Source organism: Bombus pyrosoma, linkage group LG13 (genome assembly GCF_014825855.1).
Source record: "Bombus pyrosoma isolate SC7728 linkage group LG13, ASM1482585v1, whole genome shotgun sequence".
Lineage (NCBI taxonomy): Eukaryota > Metazoa > Arthropoda > Insecta > Hymenoptera > Apidae > Bombus > Bombus pyrosoma.
Window position 1 is genome coordinate 1 of NC_057782.1, and position 18,733 is coordinate 18,733.

General features: G+C 36.1%; 3 non-coding genes and 1 pseudogene across 3 annotated transcripts; 1 reads left to right on the forward strand and 3 right to left on the reverse strand.

Annotated features, from left to right (window-relative positions):
- Nucleotides 1-1,027: 1,027 nt before the first annotated feature.
- On the reverse strand, nucleotides 1,028-1,099 carry Trnad-guc. Its single transcript has one exon. It is a non-coding gene; the product is annotated as a tRNA-Asp (tRNA).
- A 7,360-nt stretch (nucleotides 1,100-8,459) lies between these two features.
- Nucleotides 8,460-9,015, reverse strand: LOC122574347 (annotated as a pseudogene).
- A 1,688-nt stretch (nucleotides 9,016-10,703) lies between these two features.
- Nucleotides 10,704-10,775, reverse strand: Trnad-guc. The gene has a single exon. It is a non-coding gene; the product is annotated as a tRNA-Asp (tRNA).
- A 7,807-nt stretch (nucleotides 10,776-18,582) lies between these two features.
- Nucleotides 18,583-18,701, forward strand: LOC122574522. Its single transcript, XR_006319091.1, has one exon. It is a non-coding gene; the product is annotated as a 5S ribosomal RNA (ribosomal RNA).
- Nucleotides 18,702-18,733: the final 32 nt, after the last annotated feature.

Consider the following 18,733-nt stretch of genomic DNA (forward strand, 5'->3'; position numbering starts at 1 on the left):
CGGTGGATTTTAACAAAGCGATGAGATCCGAAAAGAAAGAGTATGTAACAAGCGAAGAGCAACTGGCAGATATATGTACAAAAGCGTTGCCAAAGACAAGATTTAAATATCTAAGAAAGAAGTTAGATTTGAAAAATAAAAAAGGTATTAAAAGGTAATTGTTTGCAGAGATGTAGAGTTTTAGGGAGGGTGTTGAAGGCCACCACTTTTTTAAAGAAAACTCTACATCTGGTCTTTTTAGCCTTCTCTTTTTTTTAGTAATAAATTAATTTGAATAGGAAAGAGAAAGCTGGCTGGCAAATGTGTTTGTGAATGCATTGACGAAGTCAAGGTCCAGATGTTTATGACAAGAGTCCGAAAATATTGGAAGATAATTGTTTGTAAGGATGTAGAGTTTTAGGGAGGGTGTTGAAGGTCGCTGCCTTTAAGAAAACTCTACATCTGGTCTTTTTAGCTTTCTAAAGCATTGAAGCCATCGACAGCGCATAGACAAAAGACTGCGACGAAGGCAGGCCATAAACAGTCGAAAGGCGACATTGGCTTCAGGGTTTTTCAGTTATAGAGTAACACTGCTAGCGTGCGGATCTGGACCAGCTCATATTATTATTTCAACTTTTGTATCTTTTTCACTTACGTATTTCAAATATATTTTCTACCTTATAATTTATCCACGCGTCTCTCTCATTATACATCTAATAACCTCAACATCTTTGATGTCCAAAAAATAGAATATTTAAAGAAACATAAACGTGTGCAAAAATGAGAATGACATAATGTGAGGTGATAGTCGTATAATAACAAAACATTTCCTTTTCTCGATGCTTAGGTTATAGATTATTGAAAGTAGATCGTTAAGAAAAGTAAAAGAGATTGAGTAAATAAAAAGAGCCAAAACCGCACGGAGTTCCCAGGCGGTCACCCTTCCAAGTACTTTCTTTTTATAATGCTTATTTACCAATAGATGTGTATTACATTTGTATGTTGTTCACAATAAACACTGAACTTCGGTTGTGAAGTGTAAAAGACTCTCCCCGGCGGGGAATCGAACCCCGGTCTCCCGCGTGACAGGCGGGGATACTGACCACTATACTACCGAGGACCGATTAACCAGTGCACTTAGCCTGATATAAGTTGTGGATGAAATTAATAGTTTTCTTATTTATCTTTGATGTCCAAAAAATAGAATATTTAAAGAAACATAAACGTCTGCAAAAATGAGAATGACATAATGTGAGGTGATAGTCGTATAATAACAAAACATTTCCTTTTCTCGATGCATAGGTTATAGATTATTAAAAGTTTATTGTTAAGGAAAGTAAAAGAGATTGAGTAAATAAAAAGAGCCAACACCGCACGGAGTTCCCAAGCGGTCACCCCATCTAAGTACTATCTGTTCCCAGCGTTGCTTAACTTTCGTGATCGGACGAGAAGGAGTGCTCTTTTTTTTTAACTCGTTGACTGCCATGGGTGTCACCGGTGACCGGCATTCGATTTGACTATAGCGCCGTGGGGGCCACCGGTGACCGACGACGCAGCAAATATATAAGTACACAGTACGATTGTTTGAAAAAAAGACAATCGTAATAATTGTCTACAACGCCGTGGGAGTCACCGGTGGTCCTCACCACGAAAAATGCTTCAAGCATGATTTTATAACTCATTTTATTTGCTGCAAATAATATTTCAACATAATATGCATCGCATAATGAAAAGTTCACGTCTGCGCCTTGGGCAAACCATGGAAAATTCGTCAGGCAGTCAATATATTAATAACATTTGTTTATCCAAGAATTAGTTTATTACATTTGTGTATTCACAATAAACCATGAATTTCGGTAAGATGGGTTAGGCAACGGTACCGATACGCAACGGTACGACGTGGCCATACATATATTATGTGACAGAATTTTACGTTGACGAGAACGAGTGCTCTCAACGCGGTATGAGCGTTGGCTGAAACAAGTAGTTTTGTTACTCATCATTAATATGCAGAAAACTATTTTAAAAGGACATACGATTGTGTGTGGAGATGAACGTATTTGAATCCAGATGTTTACAATTTTACCTGCCTCCGTTTTCAAATACTAGATTTTCTCAAAAACAAAACAGGCTTCTCGTTCGCGTGTGAACGTGATCTCTATTAAGAGAGTATACTCTTCAGAGTATTTGGCGGAAAGACCGTAGGGATATCGATGACTCATTAAGCCTGTTGGCACTTACATTTCGTCAATCTCTCATAAACAGTCTATCAACGGTGGTATACTATGTACCGACGAAACCATTGGAAAGTTCTTTGCTGTTGAGTGCCGCTACAACATTTTTAATGGATATTTTTTGGATACTGAATTCATCCTTTAAATATTGCTCATTTATTATAAAACACCCTGCATATTCCGAAAAAGTTTCTGGGGAAAATAGATACTAACCCAAATCAAAACCAATCTGGTTTACTTACAAATTACAAGCTATGATCGACCGTTCTCTGCAAACAGTGAATCCTACAACTTCAAACTTGCATTTTCGCATTCTACGCATCGGAAACTATAACATTCCACATAGAAAAGTTAACGATTTTTGATCGTCTAAAATCAGCCCTCTTTCCTGATGAAAAAGCGGTTCTAAGGATACGATCATCCCCATCCCAAAGGAATCTTGACTTTTCATACCATCGTAAATATTGAAGAAACTATATAAGATATAGAAAGAAAGTTAAAATAAAACTTGTTGTGCTTTTTATGGCCTATATTGTGTATGTGAAAAATTTTTCTCACTACCTACAATTTTTAAAAGTTTTACTTTTTGGTATCACACATACAGATAGTCTTCGAAGAGTTCTTTACAAATATTCCTCTCTCTGTACTCACACGATACAATAAATCCACGATACATTTGTATATAAATAATACCTGGATTATTTTTAAGCATAACTCAATTTTTTTTCTACTTATTAGTTGGATGTTTGTAAGAAAAGATTCAATCTCCTACAAAAAATTGTATTATTGATTAACGATACTGCTAGCAAAAAGCTGACAAAACTTCACAAACGATTAAGCTTAAAGGATTGCCGTTATAAGGGTGATCAGCTGCAGATTTTTCATAATTTAAGGGGTGATTCTTGACGCCGAAATAAGACAAAAATCAAGAATAAGAAAGTTTTCGGCTTTGTTTTTTAGTTATTGACAATTAAAATTCAGTTAAACTACTGCTGTACGCGAGTAAACCTACTTACACGAACGAAGAGTGGTCAGTCTAAGCAGCGCACAGTAATCCTCAATCCGAACGACACGCTGAGCAGCAGCTTACCTGGTACAAGTTGTAGAGGAGAAGGGCATAATATCCAGAGACGTAAAGAATCCACGCGATGTTTTGCAAAAGACATGGTACATTGACTGCTTACTCGTGGAAATCCACAGGAGCATAGTGCCCACAGTGTAGTGGCATATGCTTGTGTCACAAAGCCATAAATTTTTTTTTTCATTTGCTTGACTTTTTACAATCAATTCTCATTGAGAATTATAAGTAAATTATTTTGGCGTGGTACTGTAGCTTGGATTATAAGAGTTTATAGTATGTTTGATTCTAGTTGAATCTAATGCTTAAATCTAAAGGGCATTGTCTAGCCATTATGTATTGTCGAGCCATAAATTAGCAATAGAAAAACCAGAACATTCTGCAGGCCATCGAAATAACAACGTAGACAATGTCTCAGAGTCAGAAGACAGTAACAGCATGGCCACCTCTGACCTGTGCCTCGACGACACCCCCGGCGACACCCCCTGCGACACTCTCTCCATAAGAGCCAAATCCATAGTATATAAACCTTTCCAAAATCAGCTCTGGACACTCTGTTCAAACATTCTTAACCGTCATTCTATTTAATTCGCGTAATAAACTCTGCCAGCATATCTAAAATCTGAATTTTTCTTACCTTGCTCGTGAAACGTTTAAACCTACGCGAAATCATTCGAACGACGCGAGGAAACGACCAGATTTCTTAATTTTACCATTCCCCGTGTCTTTGACGTGACGTTTGGGTGGGCGTTAAATATGCGATACTAAAAACGTCACGGAAAAGCCTAGTGACCTACATCGAAAACAGCATACAGAAAAACATGGAAAATAATATTACGATTGATAATATAAAAGGAATTTCTTTGTACATTGAATGCAATATCAGCTTCTGTGATTGTGATAACGCTGACGTGGTCTCAACGTGATGAAACTTCTTCAACTAACCATGATACTAGTGGTTTGTGTGCTTCGAATAAAGTAATTGGAACGTAATTATAATGCCAATGATGATACTCCTCAACATTTTGAAACATTTGAGGCTTGCGAAATAAAGTTGAAACGGTACTAGTCGCAAAAAGAATGTAACTTTACAAAATTTAATTAGCTAAAAAGATTGTGTGATTTAGTAAATAAAAAGAATTAGGACCTACAAATCTTGAATCGAATTATATTTAATTTCATCATTTGTATCGCTATTATTAATATTTATGTGCTTTTTTTTTAAATATATTCATGAGGATGAACGTTAGGGAAGTAATAGTCCCATTATTATCCATAAATTACTTTCTCCTAACACCCTCGTTCCCCAATTAGTTCGAATAACCGAGAATTTACTCTACTACTGTAACGGTAACATCTATTTATATGAGGATTATTTCACGATAAAAAGGGTAAAAGGAGTTATGTATATAATTTAATATAACTAGTATAATTTAATTGATATAAATAATTTGCATGAGCTTACGCAGCTCGATAAAAGCTTATAATCAGTGTTATTACATTCTTCGATCTTGTGTGTTTAAAATTTTTACTATTTCCTTTCATTTAAATGTTTGTAAAGAGTTCTTCAAAGATTATCTATGCGTGTGATAGCAAAAAATAAAACTTACCAACATTTCTTTGGAGAAATTTCTCAAATCTATAATACAGATCATAAAGAATATTGCAACTTTTAATTCAACCTTTTTCCTGTATTTTATATAGTTTCTTAAATATTCAGGACAATATGAAAATTCAAGATTTCTTGGAGGAGAGGAGAGGACTATTTTTCATTTGAGAAAAAAATTATCGCATTATTAGCATCACATAAACTACGTTTGTACAAAGTTCCGAGCTTTTTGGAATTTTTTAGTTGCTGAACTTCCCTTGTTAGTAGAAAATTAGCATACAGAGTGAATAGCTCTCTCAATCATGTAGTTAGTGTTAAAGACAATCTCACTATGTATTGAGTTATTGATAAATTGCGCATATTTATGGAATGTCATATTCTTCTGAACGAAATAAAAAGATACAACTTGAAAGAGAACACAAAAATTTGCTTCTCACACTACATAAACATTTGATTTCAAATATTTTTTGTTCTATTTTTTTTATTATTATACTTTTTTTATTGTTACATTCTTTTTATACTCTAAGATCCTTAATAGATGCACTTTGGTATGCTACCAACGAAATACATCGCGACCTTAAGATACCAACAGTTAAAGAAGAAATATCCAAATTCGGTAACGAATATAACATAAGAGTTAACAACCACCTAAACCATTAGGGTTTTAAATTAAAAAGATTTAAAAGATTAAAAAGGCATTACCCTTTAGATTTAAACATTAGATTCAACTAGAAACAAGCATACTATAAACACTTATCTAAGTTATAGTACCACGTCAGAATAATTTACTTATAATTCTCAATAAGAATTGATTGTAAAATTCTACCAAATAAAATAAAGAAAAAGAAACATTCTTTTTATTATTTTATTATTGTCATGTTATACTTTTAAACTTCTCGCAAATGCATAAACATACGTAGTGTACTTATTAATATAATGAATAATTTTTCTGTTTATATTAAATAAAAAGTTATTTCTGCAAAGTGTTCGAATTGTTGTTCAAAAAGTGTTCAAATTGGTTTCAAATTTCAGCAATTTAATAGTTAACACTAGGTTTACGGGCGTTTCTAATATACCTATCTCTACGAGCACCTGTCAAATTGACGGGTAAACGAAAATGTGCATTTTCTTTAAAAAATCGATTTATTGAAATTAAGTCTGAATTGAACAATATTAGGCTTCACGTTTAATTAAATTATTAATAAGTAAAAAGTCTTTTTTTTAATTATTACGGAAATGATAACAATAGTATTAAAGGTATAGGGTAATCATATTTATTGAGCACATTTTTTGCAAATATATTAAATTTTGTTTGTGCATTTTCCGTATACGATATTTTTGCAATATATATAACAACTATTGCTTTTATTTTTTTTTGCAAAAGCCCACTTGACAACTTTTTCGCACTCCAGATGTTAAAGGTGACAGAAATGAAGAGTCTGAGCTTTGACAAATGTTCTCCGTCACAAAGGATATAACCTAACAAACACGAAGATGATACCCCGCTGGGGGTAGCCACCCACATGATAATCAAACAGCTAAAAAATACTACCAAATGTCCAAATTGGACAAATTGTGAATGCAAAATATTAAATAAAAAAAAATGTTCTCCTTGTTTTCTCCAGCTCGGCTAAACAAAATATAAACTCTCTTCTGAATATTTTCGATCTGGTGCACTCTTTATATAATATCCACGCGTTTATCGTTGCCAAATCTAGAATATTGAAAAAAACTTGAAGGGGCCATCGAAAACTCCCTGCTTACACACTATATTTGCGTGCCATTTGGTTGTTACGTTACAGTACCATGCCAAAAGAATTTATTTACAATTCTTAATGAGAATTGATTGTAAATAGTCTATCAAAAAAAAAAAAAAAATTTGATTGTCAGGACCGGCACACTTCAAAACTGATGGGCTGATAACGGACACCCACCAGACGGCAAGGGAGTGCACGGGGCAGCAGGAGGTCCAGAGCCCAGACCCAACACCCGAGGATCCTCCCTACTTCATAAGATAACCACTTGTGTAGGGATGCAACCGAGTTGTAAGAGCTTTAGTCTTGGAAAGTCACGGCTGATGTTCGGAACTAAACTGTCATTAGTGTAATCAAGGTGTTAACAAATAAATTCTCTCGTTTTTTATTTTCATCTTCGATTTCTTGTTCTTTATTTTACGTGACATTTTTGGCGATCCTGTCAGGATAGTGAAAAGTGTTTGTTCGGAAACCAAAAGACATATATCATCTACGGAAGATAGAATTATTTGGGATTATGGTAATCTGCAACAACGAAGTAACTATCACGAACCAAGTGGAGTGACAGTAAAAGGTAAACTGGATTCCTTTGTACGTTACCGTGAAAGAAACCCTAGCTTCAGTAGCCAAGACTCGTCTTCATCCGAAAGTAGCAAAATCAGCATAATAATGCCTAAGACAAACGAACCTCAAACCTCTACCTCAACTGACCCAATGTTGCGAGCAATATTGGACAGAATCCAAAAACAGAATGAGAATATTGCCCGTTTACAAGAGGATATCTTACGTTTGTCTATGCAAAGTGACAAAGAGAATAGACACAGGGCAGCAGAAATCGAGAGTCTTGGAAAGTCACGGCTAGAGTTCGGAACTAAACTGTCATTAGTGTAATCAAGGTGTTAACAAATAAATTTTCTCGTTTTTTATTTTCATTTTCGATTTCTTCTTTTTTATTTTACGTGACATGGTTATCACGTAAAAATGACAGGAAAATAATAATAAAAAAAAATGTTGGGTTCTTGAACCAGAGTTCCAGATACCTTTATTCTATAACAAGAGTACAAGTTTACAGTTAGACCGTTACCGAAAGACTGAAGCCTCGATCAAGACCCAGCCCTTCTAGATGTTTGCTTATATTATGCCCAAGTGTCGAATTCATATTCCCTTGGTTTGGGAGTTGGTGCCGTGTGCAAAACGGCAGATTTCAGATTTCCTGAGTCGGCTGCAGATATTTGTTGACGTTACATGGTCAACGACGTCCACACCAAACTTTGTTTTGACTTTGTCCTTTTTTCCCTTCGCTGGTTTTGACAGTTCTCTTTTGTTCGACCGGATGATCCCAACCAAGGTTGTTTTTTCTCGTTATAAATATGGTTCGGCTAATTTTAATATTACTATGAGCATCGAGTTTCATCTTTCTCCATATAAGGGAAACCATTCAAAATATATTTTGTTTGGACGTCGAATGCCAAATTTATGAGGCTTATTCGGCATATATTGCATAAACCTGCATCGGGCTTTCGTTGGAAATAATTGTTCATCTATTGAGATATTCTCATATGGCTTATAACAAGCCTGGCTATTACTTGTAAATCTGTTCCATATTTCGGATATGAGCGCAAATTTATCTGTTTGTAATCTTTCGGATCGTTGGTCTTTTTTGTCAAAGCGTATGAATCTCAGAATTTCTGTAAATTTTTCTCTGCACATTGTGTTTGCGAAGAAAGCGGATCTCCATTTTTTCGACCATAGATAAGAAGCTTTCAATGATCTCGCTTTATATGCGCCCCGGGCATATAGAATTCCTAGAAAACTACGTAACTCAGCAACTGTGATTGTCCGTCTTTTTTCAAAACTCGATGCGCCTCGGTTTCAGTGCAATCTTTTATGTGTTCCATTATGTGTCTGTCAACTATCAATTCGAAAGCACTACTTACACAACCCTACATAATATTTCTCTTAGCCAGTAGGCCCTGCGATATCCTTGAATATCATACGAACGGGGTCCTACCCCTAGATTCGCCTGCTTTCAGTTTTATCCACTGTGTTCCGTCAATTGCAATTTCAATTTCACCCATTACATTTTGGGATGTGCTTGGAATGCTCGTCCTTTCATCCTCGGAATCAGAACTAGAAAAAATACGTATCCTTCTCTTGTTACGACACACTTTCAAGAAGTTTTCCTCTTCACTATCCGAAGATCCTTCTATCCTCTCCACTTTCGGTGTATTCAGAATTTTCACTGTCAGCTTCGCTTTGGCCTAATTCATATTGATCTTCTTCGAAGGTATCCTCAGAACAATCTTCATTGATGTTGACAATTTTGTTCAATATCTTATTATATCTCCTGAATTTACTCATGATTGCTAGAAAAAGGAGATTGGTCAAAATAAAAAGATACTGTGCCCAAATTCAATTATCCTATTGTAAATAAGTATAATAAGCGGAGACTATCTATAATAACTGAAACTTTTGCACACTGTCTTTGAAAAACGTTCTTATACTGTCACTTCAGAAATAATACTGAAGATCGTCTCTTGCTTTAGGGATTTCTTCTGCGATAGGCATAAGCGATTTCGTTGAAGACGCGAAGGCGCGATTGAGATAACGAATTGGAGGCATTTTAGTAAAGACTTCCCTTCCATTCTTATATTATTTACCAAATGTCCAACTGGACAAATTGTAAAGTGCAAATTAAACACTAAAAAAGAGAGAAAATTTTACGAACAAAGCAAACATATAAGGATTGTTTATGAAATCAGCTAGCCCGTTAATTTGACGGGTTTCGTAGAGATAGATATACTACATACAGATTTCAAAAATTAGAAAGCCTAGGAAAAATTAATTGTGTGTATAAATTCTTTAGATGAAATGATTAATTTACGATGCAAAATGGTTAAAATTAATGCTATGGTTTTTGAAATATTTCGTTTCGAGGTTTAAAATCCGTCAAATTGACGGGTCCCGTAAACCTAGTGTTAACATAGTGAATGCAATACATAGTATCGTGGAAAGATTGTCTAAGAAAAATCCGACCAAATATGTACAATATTGCGAGAAAGCCTAAGTATCGACAGACCGAAAGGGTTCGGAAACTTCAATGGGCCAAGCCGCCCACCAACGTATCCTCGGTCCTTCAGCCAAATAGATACTCGGAAGAAGGGGTACGTGAACATGAGGGTTACGGAATACATACGTGGTGGAGGTATGAGAAGACGACAAAGGGATGCTTGAAGGAGAAAGACGATTAATCGTCATTTGTTAATTGAGAGTCTAGTTGCAAGTCGTCAGTTGAGAGAGTTGAGAGCGAGTTGCGAGTTGTTATGATGTGTTAATTGTTAGTTGTGAGCTGTGAATTATCAATTTAGTTGTCTTAATTATATCACATCACTGCATTATGTTCATATAAAATAACCATCATTTCCTGTTTAAATCACTGTAAATAACTCCATCTATCAATAAATTTATCATATAGAATAGAAATCACTGGAAATCCTAATTTCTAGTAATTCTGATGCTGATTCTATAAATTCGTATAATGGAATGTTACAAAGTATTGTATAGGATGTACTGAAAATAGTGGTACAAGCCGAAAGGGTGTGATTCCATGCGTAAAAGTAAGTTGAAAGTGTAGAATAACAATCTTTGATATTAGTCTGCTATCATAGAATTTTTGCATATCAAGAAACGTAGCTTGCTTCAGTTTTAAAACGTGTGCTGATTTATTTGTACGTGTATGAGAGAACGATAAAATATGTGATAATGATTGTGTAATACTCCAAATATATACTTTTCTCTCGGTATATTCAATCATAGATCATTAAAAAAAATGAAAAATATGGAAAGAAAATGAAAAAAGCCAACACTCACACGGAGTTCCCAAGCGGTGACCCATCCAAGTACTATCCGCGCCCATCGCTGTTTAATTTTCCTGATCGGACAAGAACGAGAGCTTCTTTTTTATAACGTTTATTGACTAGTAGATGAGTATTACATTTGTATGTTGTTCACAATAAACAGTGAACTTCCGCTGTGAAGTATAAAAATTTCTCCCCGGCGGGGAATCGAACCCCGGTCTCCCGCGTGACAGGCGGGGATACTGACCACTATACTACCGAGGACCCAAGAATTAGTATACTTAGCCTGGTATAAGTTGTGGATGAAATAAATAGTTTTCTTATTTATCTTTGATGTCCAAAAAATAAAATATTTAAAGAAACAAATATGTGCAAAAATGAGAATGATATAATGTGAGGTAATAGTCGTGTAATACCAAAACATTTCTTTTTCTCGATGCTTAGGTTATAGATTATTAAAAGTTGATTGTTAACCATTAGAGTGCTGAATACTCGGAGCCTATGCCATTCGTACGGACAGCACGCTGCCAGCGCTGACGATCGCTGTGGACTGATTACTTTTTCGCTATACTGAACTCTGTTGATTGACTATTCAAAGCGCAAATCGTAATAAGTTATAGTAATTCTTTTGCACGAGATTAAATTATTCAAGAGCGTTATTTTTTAGTATTAATTATTTATTATAAACATTGAAATTTACAATAAACTAGAATTTGGGTAGTAAACTAGAAAACAATAAACTAGAAAACTAAATTTAGTAAATATAACACAAGTTAATAATTCAGTTGTGCATAAAAAATTTCGAAACAATCATCGATACATAATCCGACATCGCATTTTCTGTCGTTCTTTCTCTTATTTTTCGCACAAACAACACATTTTCTTCTTGATAATTGTGTTGTTCCGGCACGATTATTCTACCAAATATCCAAATTGGACAAATTGTGAATGCAAAGTATTAAATAAAAAAAAAAAAGAAAAGACAGTTTCTTCGAACGCGTCATTAACATTGAAATGCATTTATATTTATCTCACACAAACATAATAGTATTACTTCTGCGTAGGTGCTCGGAAAAATTGACAAACGCATATATGCGGCCTTAGTCCAGAACGATGGTTTTCGCCAGACGCATATATGCGTCCTTAGTCCACACCGATAACTTTCGCCAGACGCATATATGTATCCATAGCACTCTAAGGGTTAAGGAAAGTAAAAGAGATTAAGTAAATAAAAAAAGCCAACACCGCACGGAGTTCCCAAGCGGTCACCCATCCAAGTACTATCCGTACCCGGCGCTACTTAAAACTTTTGTGATCGGACGAGATCGAGTGCTTTTTTTTTTATAACGTTTATCGACCAGTAGATGAGTATTTCATTTGTATGTTGTTTACAATAAACAGTGGACTTCAATTGTGAGGTGTAAAAAAAATTTCTCCCCGGCGGGGAATCGAACCCCCAGTCTCCCGCGTGACAGGCGGTGATACTGATCACTCTACTACCGAGGATCCAAGAACCAGTGCACTTAGCGTGGTATAAGTTGTGGATGAAATAAATAGTTTTCTTATTTATCTTTGATATCTAAAAAATAAAATATTTAAAGAAACAAATGTGTGCAAAAATGAGTATGATATAATGTGAGGTAATAGTCGTGTAATATCAAAACATTTCTTTTTCTCGATGATTAGACTAGACTATTAAAAGTTGATTGTTAAGGAAGTCGAATTGATTTTTTAGGATTACGTTATTTTTTGTGCAAGAGATGACTAGGGGGTTATTTATGACTATTGCGAATGTTTTGTTTATGTCGGGTAGGAATCCTATATATCGCATGTTTGAGGGTGAGAAGCGGTCTTTATTTTTTTTTCTCTTGTGACGGCTGTTAAAATAATTAAAGAGCACTGTGTAATATCATTTTATTTTGTTGGGTAAGCGTTTGAGCAAAATATTCGGGATATCGTCGAAATCGGATGATTTTTTTATTGTTTAATTTAGAGAAAATGATTAGTTGGTTATAATTTGTAAAGTAGTTTATTTCCGTGTCTGGTTGTTTGGTGTTATCGAGATGTTTTCATTAGAGAATATGAAGACTGTCTTATTTAGCGATATGTCTCGCTCCATTTTATTTTTCAGTTTATTTGTTTCGGAGATAATAATTCTGTTTAATTATCCTGGACCCATGTGTTCGTTGTGTGTGTGTGTATATTTTGGAAAAGTGAGTATAACGAATAGTTTCCCGATGTTTTACATGTTATGAAATAACTAGACTCCATGTCTTTATTGATGTTCTGTATCGCTATACCTGCATCTTAGAGGAGGGGAGCTTTCTCTGGTGGCAGTTTGAAAGAAGGGATAGAGTTAGATTCTTTTAACCTAAAAATTTGATTTGTCCGTGGGAACATGCTAGCTGAGTCTTTTTAGACATATTTTTTTATTTTTTTTTTTGCCCATCTTCTCTTTTATCGTAAAAATGGTTGTATTTTAGATTGTTTATTTTGGATAGTATGTAGCTTTTGTCTCGTTGTAGCTCGCTTTCGTAGTCAAGGCGCTATTTTAGAAGGGTACTCAAATAGCTAAAACGATTCCCTTCAACATTCGTAGCAGTATTTTTAATTTCCTATGCTATGAGTTTTTTTGTAAGGATAATTGACGGATTTTAACGGTCCGAGCGATCGAGCGCCACCCTTGCCCAATAACATCGAAGCCTCGCATTCATCCAGGTATCGTTCACGCTCTTCCCGCGAAGGATCCACCGCACTTGCAGGGCCTTCACGCAGTAAACGCCATTTTGTGGGCGAATATGCCGTTTGACGATTTTCTTGAAAACCAATCAGCATACGTATTTGAAGTCCTCCGTTTTGAGCCTTGTTGGAGCCTAACTCGATGGACTCGCTCGAGTCTAACAGCGGTATCGGCAGTCACGTTCGAGTAGTTCAATCGTGAACATTTGGCAGAGAGTCAGTTTCTGTGCCTTCGAATCGCTAAATGTGGACTAAAGAACTGTTTCAATCTCTCAATGCTCTTCAAGCGCTCGTGCAGGCGAAATCGTTTCGTCAGTCGTAACGATCAATTGATACTTTTCTGAGCTGGCTTCTTCGGTGTGTCAATATCTTCAAGCATTCGTGGACATGGCTGCAAGCGTTGGTGGAAACAGGGTCATTCCATTAGGCGTAACGATCAGTGGACAGTCCTGTGCGAAATCTTCAGTTGTGAACAGTATCTCCAAGCATAAGTGAAGCATCATTTTAGTGAGCGAACGATTAGCAAACCGTCTCGTGCGGGTCTTTCAAATGCGAGCGGCATCGACACGCGTTCGCGGACGAGTGTATCGTTAATCATTCGTATCGTCGTACAATAATTCAGTCGCATTCGTTTAGTCGTACATCGCGTCGCGGTATTCGCTTCAGTTGCTTCGTACCGCATAATCGTCCGCAGTAAGCATTCGTAAATTTCGTCTTAATCGTCGAAAACAATTCGAAACTTTCTCATCGTTTGTTCTTCGATATTTTGTTTTCGAGTTTTAACTTCGTCAATTGTTCTTCGCGCATTGAATCATTACTCTCCATCGTAAATCTGTTACCCAAGATTAATTCGACGGAGAACAAGTTACAGAGCGCGGTATCGTCGATATCGGACACACTCGCATGTTAGACGTATTGTTATCTCTTTAAACATTTGAGTACCAAGCAGCGTGATCGCGCTGTTTAGATTTTGTGTCGAAAAATCCCAGTACATTTGAACGCTACGGACGACTGACGGTATTTTGTATTTCATTGTTATCTTAATAATTTTTATTGAACAAAACTTGAAATATTTATAAACTAATAGTACGTATATATAAATATATATGTCGGAGATGGAAGGACACTGGAGCTTCCCCTTTGATACTGTGGGAAAATCCCGTAATATTGCAATCTAGATTCTACCATAACCGTAATTAAACAACTGTCATTCAATCCGATTGTATTTATTCGAGACCTGTGATAGTGAGCTTGGGCTCGAGGCGACAACCAGTCGCCGAGCGTAGCTGCAGTCAAGGGATAAACATTTACCTAACAAAGGTGTCGAGTAACCGTATAACTCTTCTTGAAAAAAATATATCAGGGGCACGGGACAGTGAACACTCCAACGGATCCTGCCCGTGGCTCGCTACACAAAGACCGCATTCTTTGGACAAGATGATGACCAGATGTCGATATATCTTCACAGTATATTTCCGGCTAGCCTAAGGACCCGCTATAAATCTTAGAATTTATTTAGTTGAGGTTCTTCAAACTGACAAATAGTCTTAGTTTTAGCAGCCCCTAAATCTGTCACCTACTGCGGAAAGATACCAGAAATCTTCTTTTCTTACGTACGACGCTTTCGCTAGCAACTATCTCTCTCAAGGGTGGTTAGCATCTTTTTCTAACCACTGATATGGAAATTGACCAATTAACAGCAACGTCAATTTCCCTCACCTTCCGAACGAAGGCATTGCTCCACGAATCTGATGATCTCGTGCCCTTAGACACATCCCATCGTAGTTTTCCTGTGTGGCCTCATCGTGACGGAAAATCATTCTCTCGTACGATCTCATCGGCGAGAAAGAATAACGTCTTTACGAATATTTCACGTTTTGTTAACCAAGAGTCGGACTTTGAGTTTGTGAGAACATACATCTATTATCGCGTTGACCGCGGATTCGTTATTGAATCTAGGATCATTGTCGCTAGCTTCTCGAGTATCTAATTACCACGGTTACTTGTCGATAGCTGTAATAATCATATTTGCATTAGTCAATATCTTCTCTATTGCATAATAACAATGTCTAATCACAACGAAGATTCGTTTCACGCCCCTAACCCCAACCCTAATCATAACGTGAACTCGACATATAGATGTATTTCATAAAAATAACAAATATGACGAGCGCTATTGCGCCGTTTGTTTCTTTTCGCAATCGATTAGGTGGCTATCGCACTGTTCGGGATTTTTCGACCCAGAGTTTTTCAAAGACACCTGGGACTCAAACGCTTAAATTATGTCAACATTATCATAAATAATTATTTTTCTACTTACTCTATATGATTTTCGAAACTTGTCACTACTTGTGTGAGAGACTGTAAAATTGATTCGAAATAGTATTTTACAGCGACTAATGAAACCGATGAGTTAGATATTTATATAATTAAAAGTTATTTCTATTTTTGAATTTTCTTTGCGAATATGTTAACTGCGTTTGAGCAACGCTGAGTCAAATTTATAGGAAAAATATTTTAAATACTATTTTAAATAGTTGTTGGTCTACAGTACGAATAAAAGATTTTAAATATGTAGTAAGAAATAAACTATCTTTATTTTCACAATGTGGTATATAAAATAAAGTACTTTATCTCTTCTTGTACTTTATCTCTATTGTATGTTTCTTAACAACGAAAATTGATTAAGCAGAAGGTTAATATCAGAATGCAAGAATCCAAAATATTTACTAATTAAATTCATGTTCTTTTTAACCCTGCTGCGGTCTCCGAGTCTCTTTGTCCTTACTACTCTCCTTTTTTTCTCTAAGCACTTCTATGTTCTTTAAATGTATAGAGCAAAATGTTATCCGACTGTTGAAACCGACATATTTGAGAAAAAGACGTGCGATTATAGAAAATTTAGGGAACGCACTGATACAAAATTATATTATAAGACGGTAATATGACCCGCGTAGGAAAACTACAGAAGAAATAGGGGAGAGTGTTATAAATACATCGGAACATTTCAAGGAGAAAATAAAGTTCGTAAAAATTTCACTAATGCCAAAATTTTGTTTGCGATAATTGAATGTACCGGTTCTTTGCAATGAAAGTTATTATGAAGGATATAGTAACATACTACTACATTTCCCCGGTCCCTTAGAACATAAAATAAACAAAAATGAATTTTTGTATGCAAAGGTAACTTTCTTCTTCAAACTCTTACCGAATAATTTAGTTGAATGGAAGACCGCAGCAGGGTTAAGTAGGGGTATTCTCAAGTAACAAGTATTGTTCAAAGTTTTCATCACTTAGATTACTCGTTTGTGGGCAAACACGCAATCCATTTCTTTTCTTTTTTATTTAATTTGTACTTTACAATTTGTCCAGCTGGACATTTGATAAATTTTTCTAACTTAATTGCTAAATAACATGTGGATAGCTACCCCCAGTGGGATACCATCTTCCGGTCTATCTATTTCATTTCTTTAGTGAGGTCAGTTTTTAGTCTTCTTTCTATGAGAGTTTTGCTCGCTTCAACAGCTAGCTGGTTTGAATGTGTTGCCATTTTTTCCTTGTATTTTTTTGAGTACCTGCCGATTTCTCCTTTGACCATTGGTCTTTGATTTAGGTCTTTGCGTATATCCTCGTTTTGGACATTCCATGGGGCGTTGACTACTGTTCTGAGTATTTTCTAGAAGCGACTCTGGTTTATTTACCTGACTCATTGCAGCTGTCCCCATAGTGGTATTCTGTACGTTCAAATTGGTTTTATTATCGTTTTGTAAATTTTTAGTTTATTTTCCATGCTTACTTTAGAGTTTCGACTAGTTAGCCAGTATATCTGTCTCCTTTTTGTCCGTATTTTGTCTACAACTGGTTTAGTATGTTGCTTTCATGTAAGTTATGTCTTAGTATTTAACTTGCATCGTTTGTGTTATGTGCGTGCTATTCAATTGGATATTAGGTGGTTTCCGTTTTCGTATTGTAAATGTAATGTGGTTAAATTGACTGGGCTTTGGTTTTATCTTGCAGTCATTTTTCTATTTTTCTGATACGCTCTGGTAGTAATATGATTGCTGTTTCTGGATTAGAGTGCTTGTGTTACGTCGAAGGCACGTGGAGTAGTGAAATTAAGAAATCACCGATCGTTTCCTTGCGTCGTTCGAATGATTTCGCGTAGGTTTAAACGTTTCACGAGCAAGGTAAGAAAAATTCAGACTTTAGATATGGTGGCAGAGTCTATTATGTGAATTCAACAGAGTGACGGTTAAGAATATTAGGATAGAGTGTGATATAACGACTCTCGATTGACGACTCTTGACTCTTTGGTGGCTAACCGAGGATCAACGGCTGCGGTGGCAAAATATATTGACAGCCGTCAGTCCTGAGGTGATTTTGGTGCAGGACGTGTAGGGTGCCAAAGAAATACTCCGTGGTGTTTAATATATATTGTATATTTAATATATAATGTATATTTATTAACAATTCTCGCTCGCAAATAACTCTTTACGTATCATTCTTGATTTCGACTCTTTACGTACAACTCTCCATTCCAACTGACGATTCTCTCCTCTCGGTTACAACTTAACTGTTTTCTTGATCCGATTCGTTTCTTTTTGTCATCCGTCAATATCCCTACTACGCACGCGTTCGTTACGCGTCCGCCACCGTTGCCACGGACGCCTTCTTCCAAATATTCGGCGGAAGGACCTTACGAATATCGATGGCTCATTAGGCCTGTCGGCACCTTCGCTTCGGTGATACCGTTGGAAAGTTTTGTTGTCGAGTGCCGCTAAGCCCTATTCAAGTTTTCCGACCCTTTCTGTCCGTCGGCATTTGCGCTTTATCGCTGACATTGTCTGTATGTCGGCGATCTTTCCGCGTTACTATAATAGAGACCAAAGAAGCCGTTCTACAGTGTCACCTGACTAGTACAGCCATGTCGTCCGTGAATGTTAGTATTTTGCTGTTGGTAGTTATATGCAATCCAGTGAAACTAAATAGTTTCAAAATTGAAGTAGATGAGAAAATTAGAGTATTATGATGGTACAAGTCGAAAGGGCCTGATTTTTGCTATACAAAAATAAGTCGAGGATGAAGGGACAATTTTTGACACAAGACTTGGTTTTCCAGAAAATCAATTATGAAGTTCCGTCCGCTTGACTCGCTACTTTTTAAGTATACGCGTACCTACATGACGGAACTTCACAATCCATTGTTTGTTCAGGAAAAATTTTATATATCTGAATGCACGTCTTAAAATACCATTTATCCTCATACACGCATATATGTTTTCTTAAATATTTTATCTATTTCATAACATGAAATAACAAAACTTATTACTTCAGCCAACGCTCATACCGCGTTGAAATTACTCGTTCTCGTCCGATCACGAAAGTCAAGCAACGCTGGGCACGGTTAGTACTTAGATGGGTGACCGCTTGGGAACTCCGTGTGGTGTTGGCTCTTTTTTTACTTTTCTTAACACTTAGCCAACC